The 12990-nt window shown below is 36.8% G+C and overlaps 1 long non-coding RNA gene across 1 annotated transcript; it reads right to left on the reverse strand.

Annotated features, from left to right (window-relative positions):
- Positions 1 to 12228: 12228 nt before the first annotated feature.
- LOC146937424 (uncharacterized) lies at positions 12229 to 12990 on the reverse strand. Its single transcript, XR_015033279.1, has 2 exons — positions 12851 to 12990; positions 12229 to 12652 (listed from the first exon to the last, which is right to left on the reverse strand). It is a non-coding gene; the product is annotated as an uncharacterized LOC146937424 (long non-coding RNA).

The raw sequence follows: 12990 nt of genomic DNA on the forward strand, positions 1-12990 counted from the left end.
ATGGATCATCTCTGCTGGGCTATAAATGAAGGCACTGTTAAAGGAAGGAAACAAGTGCCCTATGGAAGATTGCTATCTAAAATCTTTTATCAAGGAAGAGTGCTGGATTTCCTGAAAAAGACAAGGGATGCTTCTGATAAATGCTTCAAAGTTTCTACTGCAGAAAGGACTATCAGTAGCAGGAGCTTATTTTCTATGAACTTTATCAAGAAAACCCCTGAAGATGAGAAGTGGATAGAGATGACTACTGCAGAAACTGAGATTATCAGGGACTTTCCTTCAATCTTTGAGGAAAGTAATCCTGAAATCTTGGCTAAATCAGTAGCTGAGTATGTCTTGGAGGAAGATGCAAGCACTCGGGAAGAAGCTGCTCCTATTAAGGGAAAGAAAGTCAAGGGTGCTACTGCATCAGAAGCAGCCACTGATAAGGGCAAGCAAAAGAAGGATGCTAAGAGAAAGCGAGGGAAAGCTGAAACTGTTTATCACAAAGTAAAATTGGATGAAGCTATGGATGAGCTGGAAAAAGAAGAAGCTGAGCCCAAGCTGAAGAAGAAGACACCTGTTGATATGAAAATCTCTATGGTTGAAGTAACTCCTGCCAAGGCCAGAATGGCTAAGGAATATGCTGCTAATGAGATAAGAGATAGAAAGGAGAAGAAGAGAATTGGGGCCGCTTCTATTCCGATGAAAAGAAGTAAAGGTAGATCAGAGTCCATCATCACAAAAGAGCATCTGGATAAAGCTCTTGATGGGATAAAGGCAAAAGAGCACAAGCCCAAGAAGAAGGCATCTGAACTAACCTTCACTCCAATGGTTGTAGTGACTTCTGATATGAAGAAAGAAGCTGATGAGCAAGCTATTCAGATGTTAGCTGAACTTAAAAGGAAAGAAGCTCAGTACAATCTAGAGAGGGATCAAAGGCTTAAGGCTTCAGGACTAGAAAAATGTGATGAATTCTTCAAGGAGAAGTCTGTCGAAGTCAAGGAAGTGGCTGATAAAGCTTCAGAAACGGTTCTAAAAGCACCAGGTGCTACCACTTCAGAACCTGGAATTACAGTCAAGGTATGTCAGATTCCAGCCCCCTCTACCCCCATCTCATCCTTTTCACCACCAGCAACTGAGCAAGAAGAAGATACTTCAGTCTTAGAAAATCTTGCTCTCCACTACTCTGGTGAGTTACCAGAAGATGTTGAACCCAACTCAGAGAAAGCCTCGGAAGCAACTCCAGAAGCAGCTGCTTCTGAAAATGTTGTTTCAGAAAGCCCCCATCAACAATCAACTGAACCACACAAACCCACATCACCTCCACAACCACAATCACCAGTTGCTAACATTGACCCCCAACTCAACATCCAAACACCAACTTCACCACAACAACCACCAACTGTTACTGAAACCAACTCCCCACTTAACCAACAACCAGAACAAACTTTTTCCAAACCAACTCCCATGGATATTGACAATTCTCAAGTCAATGTCCAAGCCTCAACCACAAACTCACAAACTGCTTCTGACCAGCCATCACTCTCAACTCCATCTCAACAAATCACCATTCCAGAATCCAACCATGTTCAAGACTCTACTCTTAGTGATTCTAACCTTGAAACCCTTGAACAACCACCCCTGGACATCCTGGAATCTGAACATATTGACAATGAGCTACTCAAGATCCTTTCTAAAATGCATGATCTGATGGATAAAAGAAGGACAATTGATCTCACCAATGCATATGAAGAAGCATGGACATCACTTCAGAACAGAGTTGCAGAGTTAATAGAAGCTGTAAAGGACAAGTGCATCAGAATCAAGGAAGCTTCTGTCAGAAGATTAATGGAGAATCTGAAGCAAAGATTTAGAGTTGAACATCCCAGATTGCTTCTGACAAACAAGCCATTCTTCTCAGAAGTGGATTATTTGACAAGAGAAGTTAGAATGTTCAAGCTTCTGAGGCGGCAGATGGCACAGCAATCGCAAGAAGCTAAGGCAAGGGAATTGGCGCTTCTCCAGAAGCAACAACTTCTTGAAGATCAGTTGAAGAAGCAAGCTGAAGAAATGGAGAAGATGAGGAAACAACTTCAAACCAAACCTTAGTTGCACACCTTAGTGTTTATTTTTGTTTGTTGTTTGTTTTAATCCTTTTCTATATACTGCTTCTAAATTCCTAATGGTTCTGATTCTTGAATGCCTGAATACTTTGTTTTGTTCATATATATTTTTTCATTGCTTAGTTACTTATATTTTTGATGAGATAGATTATAGGTTCTGATTCTTTGTTATACTCTCTTATTGTTTGAGTTTTTCTCAAATCTTTTGGTCTTGGTTGCTTATTTTTTTTGATAATGACAAAAGGGGGAGTATATGTGATAGTATTTAAAGGCTCTGAGCCCCATTAATGATATTTGAAATTTTTTGAAAAACTTATATCTTTTTGTCTTACCTAAAGAGAGGTGTATCAAAAAGGGGGAGTATCAAATTTTCAAATAAAATTAATTGAATCACTCTTCTCATCTATAACTCATTTCATTTTAAGCTCTGAGATTATTATTGCCCGAAAAATGAATTTAATTAACTTGGATAGAACTTAGGGGGAGCTTACAAACCTCACCTTAAAGACTATCAGACTTAGGGGGAGTTTGAGCTTACAAACCTCAGATTCTGAGCTTACAAACCTCCGAACTCCAAAGTCAACTTGTTAATTAGATTAACAACAATTGATCAATTTTAAATACTATTGTTTGTCATCATCAAAAAGGGGGAGATTGTTGGAACAAAATGTGTTTAACAATGAACCTTAAAGAGTTTTGATGATAACAAGGTATTAAAAATTGTAAATTGGACTAGCTAATATTTGTTCAAGTGTACAGGACCTTAATTAAAAAGTTACATCAGTTATTGGTTCTGAATGAGCAAATAAAGAGCAAAAGGAATCAACAAAATTGAAGCTTAGTGATTCTGAAGGCAACTCGCTCCTGAAGAGAAAAGCGCTCCTGAAGTAAAGCCGCTCCTGAAGTTAGTAAAGTACTTCTGAAGAATAGTGCTCCTGAAGACAAGAGATCCAGAAGCCACATCATCAGAAGTTGTGTTATCAGAAGCTGTATCATCAGAAGCTGCATCATCAGAAGCTGCGTTATCAGAAGCTGCCTCATCAGAAGTCATTTCACCAGAAGCTGAAGATCAACTGGATTTGCAAAAGATTCAAGGATTGAAGAATCATCACTGCAAAAGTTGTCTATTGGATTCGAAAACACAACAAAAGATTGGTGGAATTTTGCAACGGTCATTTCAAAGGTGTTTGAAGGCATGTGCTTGCAATTTGGACGAAAGCGTTGACATTGTACTTTGTACGAACTGTACAACCACCTTCTCCACTACTCTGTTTTGTGTCCACGCTACAAGACAAGAAAACAGCTCCAGAATACAGCTTTGCCTGCATAGATGTTCCTTTGGATAAGGAATGGATTTCAAATTGGTTCTTCATAGGACAACAACCAAATCAGGCAAAAGATCATTGGTGAAAGATCAAGCTTCAACAACGACTCTTTGATGTGCTGGCAATTTCACAACGTCTCTTTCACACCTCTATATAAAGGAGTGAATACTTAGAGAATTGGCAATGCTGAACAAAAGACTTACAACATTTTTACAAGTGCCAAACCTCTGCTAAAATTGTTCTGCATTCACTTAGAATTTCTGTGTCTCATATTCATATCTTAGAAATTATTAAGTCATTGAGTCTGTATCTGATTTGTATTGTGAGCACCTCTGATTGTATATAAAGTGTTCAACCTTAAACAATTTTCTGTGTGATTTTGTTTAGTTAGAAGTCTCTTGCAGTTGTGCTTGAGTAGGGAAGTCTCTTGATTGTGTTGTTGAGCAAAGGAAGTCTCTTGCTTGTGTGCTTGAGCAAAGGAAGTCTCTTGCTTGTGTGCTTGAGCAATTGTAATCAGATATTACTCTTAGTGAAATCTCCTTGGAAGTGCAAGGGGGACTGGACTACTTCTGGTTTGTGGAAGGAACCAGTATAATTGCTTTGTGTCGTTCTTCTTCTTTCTCTCTGTTTTATTCCGCTGCATTTAGATTCTGATAACCACTTCAGAAGCTGTTTCACTTAGCTTCTGACCAGTATGTTCAGTTTTTAGGAGAAACGAAGAATTTTCCAAAACACAATTCAACCCCCCTTCTTGTTTTTTTCTCACCTTCAATAACTTCATTAAATCTGAAAATCTTGTGGCTTCACTTAACTCTTTACCAATTTACTTTCCATCTCGTGATTTTACATCCACTTTATCCATTCCATAAGCCAAAACCTTAAAACTGTTGACCTAGGCTCTTCGTCAGCTCTTGCCACGTTAACTTCTAATGTTACCTTAAACCGGATTGATTCTGTTAATACTTCTCCATGCATTTTCTTCCTTAGAAATCATAGGGTGTGATGTGCATTCGATACTTGGTGTTATAGAGAGTGTTTGTTGCATAAAAGATTGTGAAAACAACCCCCAATAGCTACTAAGGCCCTAGAGACGAAATGACAGTTTTCGGAAAAACTGGAAATTTCGCCCCAGGTTCACTATCAGCGAAATCCTCTAGAGTAATTTCGCTCATAGCGAAAATTTCGCTATTGGCGAGTTTCTTCAGCTTAGTTTTCCAGAAATCATATTTTACATAAAAAAAATCTTATTTCCTCAAGTAATCCAATGCATATCATTCCTTCCAATCATGTTAAAAACAATTTTATAACTTTTTTCATGGCAAGCATTAACATCAATCGGTTCAACTCACGGCACATTAAAAACTAATGTCTTGTTTATCATGGCACTTAACATAAAACTTCCACATAAAACCTTAACTTCGTCCGCTAAGAACGACTTACCTTATTTCTCTGTCAACTCATTCATCATTCATTGTTAGAACCTTATTCACACTGAACATATAGATCTTTATCTTCGTCCTCATGTTTTAATCCCTGAGAGCTTACTGATTCCATCATCACATGTTGACTTCTCTTATTCTTGTAGCCTTGCACTCCCGTAGAACTCATACTTATACTTGCTTAGTTCACCGGCCACCTATTGGCACGTTAAAACTCTTACTATAACTCACTCTGAGTTCTTACTTATCAGTTCATCTTCAGCACATACTTCGTTCCTCCTGGATCCTCTTCAGATCTCAGGCATCGGTTCTAATTGTCGAATGTTAAATTGAGTTGATCAGGCTCAACTAACAACGACAATTAAAACATTTTCCCGGAACCCAATGGTCCCACTACCTTAGTTGTAATTTAATGACCCATGGAACGATCTGAATCGACCTGCTCTGATACCAAATTGTAACACCCATACTAGACGTATCTAGAAAGTCTAGCATGTGCGTTAGTTTAGTACTGGATACATTAAACATTTACAACATAAAAACTTCGAATGAATATTATATAAAACATCATGCATTCGTACAATGATAATTCTACTCATCATTTCTAATAATTACATCCTCGAATATCCTTAACATCCTGCTGCGGGTACGAACGATCACTTGTCGTAACATCCATTCGGCTACTAGCTTGCCATCCAACCTGTTTATCTGAAACAAATAAGGATTGGGATGAAACATAATGTCTCAATGAGTTCCCCTAAATCCTAGGCTATAGGCAACCTCAAGGGGAAACCTACGATCACCTCGTGTCTACAATATAACCTGAGGGTTGATTATACGTGTGTGGGGACTTGCATACTAGATGGTCGTGCATGCTAGGGCCGTCATAGTCTCATCTTTACTTGTTATAGGCTTCACTTCCTATACATGTCATGGCAGTTAAGGGGAAACTAAAACCGCATTGCCAAGAATACGTACCACGTATCGAGGCCTAAGCATAGCATAATCATGACACAATTCTAAACCGGATGATTAGGAGAAACCTAAGATCATCATCGGCATAACATTCTTTACTTGTTCTATACATAACACTTGTCTTATAGCATCTCATGCTCTTGCTCTTAACTTAATCTTACATGAAATCATACTTGCATAAACATAACATACATGGTCGTGCATAAGTTCATTCATTAGGCTAGTGTTGAACAAACAATCATTATCTTGCTCTTAACTTAACCCCAAGAACAATCCCATACATGACCGATGTACGTACATCAGACTCCCTCGGTGTCGTGCGGGTCCCTTACAGCTTGAACTGTTCCCCTTAGATCAAGAACCTCTCGTATCCCCCTGGCGTGGATAACAAGAGACACGAACACCTACATCTTGTAATAGTCTTGTTCTTATACATACATGAAAGGTTAAACTATTCGAGATAATTCCTTATCTCGGGATCCCTGCTCGATCCTTTGTTGGTGAACTACATACTAGTTCATTCTTGTTCATGAGCGTAGAAAATATTACTAGCATCTTAACACACATAAATATTCATGATCATCATTCTAATTCTCGACAACTATGTCGAGGCTCTAGTTCCATTCCCCCTGTTAATACATCACTAACCGGATGTATTGCATAGCCTATCATAACATCTCATGTGCTATTCGTCATTGAAATTCATGATGTTGTTAATGCATTTCTTTACCAATATCCTTAGGTGAAAAGTGCAATGATAACTTGACTTTGAGGGGTGTTTAAAGTTATAAGAGACTGCAGGTAAAAGCTTGGTCGAAACCACTGCATTTCATGAATTTTCTTGTAAAAAGTGATGTGCTGTGAAATCTCGCTTGAGCGAGATTCATCATGCTTGAGCGAGATTCCAAGCGAAATTTTAATTCGGTTCTGCCTTGATCTCGCTTGAGCGAGATTCATCTCGCTTAAGCGAGGTTCTTCAGTACCAGACCTGCAGAATTCGTAATTTTGACCTCTAAACCTCAAAATATGTTTCCAATGCACACAAACCACTTAGAATACATAGAAAATAGCTTAGAACAAATACATAACAACAAACAACATAATTTCAATGACTAATGGTGTAACAGCCCGTTTTTCGCTAGATTTATTTTATTATTTATTTATGTGTGTTCTATGTGCTCTTATGTGATTAATTGCCTCTGTGTGTGTCTTGGTTGGGATTCGTAGAATTCGGTGTTAGAAGGGTATTTTAGTCATTTCGGACTTAGGGATATTTTGGTCATTTTGAGGGCAGGGGTAAATTTGTAATTTTTGCCTAAGGTTATTTTTAGTGCTTAGTGAGGGTTTTATTTTACTAAGTGTTGGAGAGTGGGGTAATTATTTTATTTACCGTTAAGTGACCGTTAGTGTTATATTTTACCGGTAAGTGAGTAGTAACATTTTGAGGTTGAATTAGAAATGGGTTAGGCCCATTAAGGTTTGAGAGATAAGCCCAATTGAGTAGAGTATATATAAACTTTAGTTGTTGGTGAGAATTAGGTTTACAAACATTTTCATTTCATTTCATTTGAGAAGAGAAGAGATAGAGGCTAGAGGGAAGAACAAGGGTTAGAGCTTGAGGAGGGGATTCATCATCTAGGAGCTAAATTGAAGCTTGGGTTAGAGAATCTTGGTGCTAGAGGTAAGAGGGTTAGAATTCAACCATAATTCATAACTTTTTCTTTCTTACCCATTTTTGTGAGATTGATGAATTGAATCTAATTGTTGTAAAATTCGTGCATGATTGTTGTTGTTATGTTTGAGAACATGATTTACATGATAATTGTATGTTAGTATGTGAATTAACATGTTTAAATGCATAGTTGTTGGTGCTTTGTGTTCTTGAGCAAGTTTGATGAGAATTGAAGTTGTAGTGTTGAATTGTGCATGAATTTATGTTCAAATGTCGTTGTTGTTATCTTGACATTTGTCGTTGTTGGATTGATGCAATGGGTATCATTGAAATGGTGAATTGGTGATGAATATGTTGTTGTTGTTGAAAGTTGTGGAAATTGATGAATTGGTGAATTTTGATGAGATTAAGTTGAATTGTAGTGTCAATGATTTTTAATGAATGAAACAAGTTGATTATGATGAGTTATGGTATAATGATTTTCTGTTTTTGGTTGTTGTTTGGTAATGAGAAATGGATTGGGAGAAATCGGGATTTTCATATGAAATTGAGTGTTAACCGTTTTGAAAAATGAGTGTGATGTGAGGTTATGGAAAATGATTTTTGGGATGATTGAAACTTGAATTTTTCTATACATTATGATAGAGCTAAGTGTTAGGAGAATATAGGCGAAAACGGAACTGAATTTGGGTTAACGGTCGAGATTTTACGAACGAAATGGCGAAACCAGAAAACCGGGACTGCACAGAACCGCAGCTCAGCACACTGGCTGCTGCCCATTTGCGCCTGGGCGCAGGAAGCCATGCCTGGGCTTGGCTTGGCAGCCCCTCATGGGTGCCTGCCTTGTTGTGTTGTGCTGGGGTGCTTTGGGGCCAATTCCGGACTTCCAAAACCGATTCTTTCGATGTTTTCACTATTTTCTAGACTTTCTAAACCTATGGAAACATCAAAAGAATTGAGTTGAACTTGACTCCTTGGATTTAATCAAGCTTATTGTTATTGTTCAAGGAATGTTCAAGAACGCTGATTTTCTGAAAACTTGTTTTCTCAAAAGAATGAAGTAGGGTTAAGTATGTATGACGTTTATATGACTTCTAAAAATGGTTGTGAATGGTTCCATCAAGTTTAGACTTGTTTTGCTTTGAAAATGAGAATTTTTGTGAAATGTGAAAAAGGAGACGAACTTTGTGATTTCCATGAATTCGTCGTATTTGGCCGGTGAAACGCCAAGGCATCCTCTACTGCACTCATATGTGGCCTAGAGGTATGCTTAGTTGAGGCATTGAAACTTGTTTACTCGATTTTGGCTTCAATGCCCAATTATTTTTAAGTTATGACTTGGAGAAACGAACTTGACTAAAGATGACTTTTGAGAACCAATTGATTGTGAATCCTTTATGGGGAATTGTTATATGATATGTGAAGATGATTGGTGGTGCATTTATGTGACAACTTTATGTTGTGTGATTTTTGATGTTGTTGGTGATTGTATATGTGTTAATTGGTGATGAATTGTTGATGATTGCATATATACATGTATTGGTGATGGTGAGGTGATTATTGTTTGTGTGAACATATGCATTTGTAGTTGAGTCATATGTTCATGCATTCATGACTGATGGTGGTGGATTTTATATCCAAGACTGATGGTGGCGGATTTTATATCCAATTGAAGTGAGTACGATGTTTTTGTTGCATCGAAGGTGACGACCTTGAGGTGTTTTGGTACCACATGCATCTAGAGAAGAGTCTAGAACATTGCATGCATTTGAATAGTTGATGAGTTGTGTCATAATTGAATATATGACTTGGTGAATTGTGTGTTGGTGAAATTTGGTGAATGTTGTGATTGTGTGGATTGATGTATAAGTACATTGGTGGATTTTGTGGATGGTTGTGAATAATTGATTTATGCTCTAATTGCATGTCTTATTTGTTTGTACTTATACACTTGGTGAATCTATTTGATGATAATTGATTGGATGATAATGATGAGGTGAGAATTGTATATGTATATACATAAGATGTGGTGATTTCTTTGATGATGATGATTGATTGCTTGTAACTTGAAATGATGAATTGTACTTGTTGAATTAAGCATGCTGAATTGAGTAATGAGGTAAGTGATGTGATCATTGATTGATGTTGATAAATGATGAGCTTTTGTTGATGACTTGATTAGAGGTTGAATATGCATGCTATGCTATGATAATAATGTGATAGCTTGAAATGTAAGTGATGGGGATAATAATAATCATGTGATGCTAGTATTCTAGGAGGGAGGGTTATGTATAGGTGATACGTGTATGATACACTTGTGGAGATAAAATTGGAATGATAATATGCATGTGTTGTGATTACTTATGAATATATGTATGGATTGTTATTCTAGAATATATTCTTTCATTTTCATGACAAATGTTTTTCGTGGATTATGATGATGTAATGCTAACCCTCAGTGGTCTGTGGTGGACCGCCTACCTCTCTGTATGGATGGGTAGACGGCGTGCAGGATGCTTAGTTGTTTGCTTGATGATGCCGAGGAGTGGAGTTCCTCTTTTATATGCAAGTGTCTAGATTAGGGCTCTGATCTAGGGTAGTTCTTGCAAGTTGGTTTTTATTTTTGGACCATGTATTTTGGAGTTGAGATGTTATTTGTTATTTGAGATTTGGAGAATACAATTGTATTTTATTTGAGATCTGGAGATGTTTTATGATTTTTAAGTATGTTCGCTGCTATGTTGTGTAACATGATCTTTATGCATGTATGATTTGTGGTTTATTTGGAGACGTAGCATCTATTTCTAGAATACGTTTGTATATTCGCGCGTTTTACCGCTTAATAGAAATAGGGTGTTACAAATGGCAAAAGGGGTACTAAAACCCTAACTTACATACTAATACAAATCATGTTTTCTCATAAGAATTGCACAACCCAAAGGTAGGAGAAACTATCTAAGAACTCACCTAAACATGTTTCTTGCAACTTCTCAAGCATCAAGCATCAAACCCTAGCTTCCTCTTCATTCTTGATCTTTAGCTCTTTCCACCAAACCATGCTTTAATCTCTTCATCCACTTGTATCTTGCTTGATAAGCTACCTTAATCCATGCTTGATCATGTTTTGGAGGAAGTTTGGATGCCTTTAAAGAGAGAGGGAGGACGCAAGTCTAGAAAGAAGAGGGAGAGAAATATTTCCACAAAACCTAGAGAGAGAAATGAAATGGGAAAATGAGTATTTGGTGCCCAAACATACTTATATACTCCCTTGTGCGAAATTACTTAAATGTCCTTTGTCTCGGTCGCATTTAGCCTGACACTGATACATAAATCCTTGCTTGACTGATATTACATAATATTATCTTCCGTCGTACTTAACATTTTCATCACACTCGCTTTCCATGAACCTTAGTCCTCTGATACATTTAATAGATAAAATTTCCATTAGCTGACGAGCGGGATATTACATCAGGACTATTATGATGGTAAAATTATTACAGAAAGGCTACATTTCATTCATTTTCAACCTTTTTTCATTACAACTCTACACACACATGAAACAATACGATAGCATGGACAAAGCCATCTCCATCAATCTTGTCTTTCTTCCATGACCAGCACCAATTTCATTGTTTTAAAGTAACCCAGTTCTTCAACTTCATCAACCCAGACAAAAAATTCACAATTTCAACATCATCTTGTACAAAACAAAATTCAGAATCAATAAGGTGTTGATCACACCATTCTTATGTCACACAAGAATGGTTAAACAAACCTTTGGCAGAGGGCAAGCATAGAAAGACCTTTCTAGGTTTTTGAGAGTGTTGGCTTTTCTTACAGCACAAATTCTACCAAACCAACATTCAAGCACTCTCACATCACCATTAAACATGGATCTTGAAAATAGAGCTTAACTTTAATAACTCTTTTTGCCCATATGCCCACCCCCCATCATTTCAGATTAAATTTGAACAGTTTTGCTTTAAGAAATTTTGGAGATTCTGGTTTTCGGATTCAATAAAAAAAAGTTAGGGTTTGGACTTTTTTGAATTAGGGAACAACATTACCACTAATTATTGGAAGAAATTTTGGGGATTTTGGAGTGTGGGTTAAAGATTGTAAAATTAGAGTTCCAATTTTATTGGGGAAGAAAGAGTCGTTGGGGAAGAAAGAAAGAGCCGTTGGGGCATTTTCTGCAAATCAATAAATTTCGTCCTTGAAAATTTTGGTCACTATCGGCCAAATTAGTCCCTGCTTATGTGGCATCTAACATGTGAGAGGTTAACGGCCACGTCTGCACCATTAACATTTCAATTGGACAGAGGGACTAAATTGATTGACAATTTACAAATTCACGGACTATTTTGATATTTCGTTAAATTGGGGGACGAAGTTGATTATTCACTCAAAAATTAATGTATTTGGTTAAAAATCTATATCAAATCCATCGGCTTATAATGTCTTATTTTTGCTTATATCTTAGGACGAAGGGGTGTTGACATTAATTGCTCGTTCTTCTTTTTCTCTTGAAAATTTCATTCAAAAGCTTTTTATATCAATAATATTTATCCTTTTACGGCTGGCCTCTATCATCATGATTTGTTACACGGATTGTTTTTATGTTTCGTTCCATATAAAAATGAAATTTAAACATTGTAAGAATTAAAACAACAAACATATCATAACGTGCAAAATTAATAGAACGAGTAATGTATGAGTCAAAATCACCACACCCATGTACATGCATACTTTATTAAAATCCAGACTTACATCGTAGAAATACAATTTATTAATTGGAAACAAAGGTTGTTGTTTTTAAAGTAATGCATGATAACATGCATGGTTTCTTTCATTTTTTTGGAGGAGGATAACATGCATGGTTGATTTTTAGTTTTTGAGACATATCATTCTTAGGTGGCAATTTCCAAAGCCGTCTTCAAGTAGTCTTTTTCAATAGTGTCCGAAACTATTTTCAGAGTGACTGGCATATACCGTCAAAATTGTATCCGATGTCGCCGAATCTATTTACACAAGTACACTCTCCGATGTCGCCGCAAGCATTCAACGATAATCGTGAACAACGCTTACCTTCGGATGGACATACCCCTGCTTCAATGTTCTTCGTCTGAAAGATTACTGCAAATGGCAAAGGAAGTTAAAGTTGGAACCAATACACATCTATGCATATAATTAACGTATATATTTAGGAAAGTTTGGCATTAAATTGAGTATGTAGTATAATTTTTTTTCATTGATTAAGAATAATTTTTGAGTTCCTAAAATATAAATATATCGGTGAGAAAGATGAACACAATGTTAAAAATTTATACATACAGAATATGGTGAGCATGAAGACAGCCAAAGTAGCAAGCTTAACATAAGTCATTGTTTGATCAAAAGAAAGAATAAGCTGAAATTATTTGTTATCAACTTAGCTTAGTGTTGCATTAGTTCATTGTTACATGCAACATTTT

The sequence above is a fragment of the Medicago sativa genome, chromosome 3, assembly GCF_051527215.1.
Source record: "Medicago sativa cultivar Bolivia chromosome 3, Bolivia_mono, whole genome shotgun sequence".
Taxonomy (NCBI): Eukaryota; Viridiplantae; Streptophyta; class Magnoliopsida; order Fabales; family Fabaceae; genus Medicago; species Medicago sativa.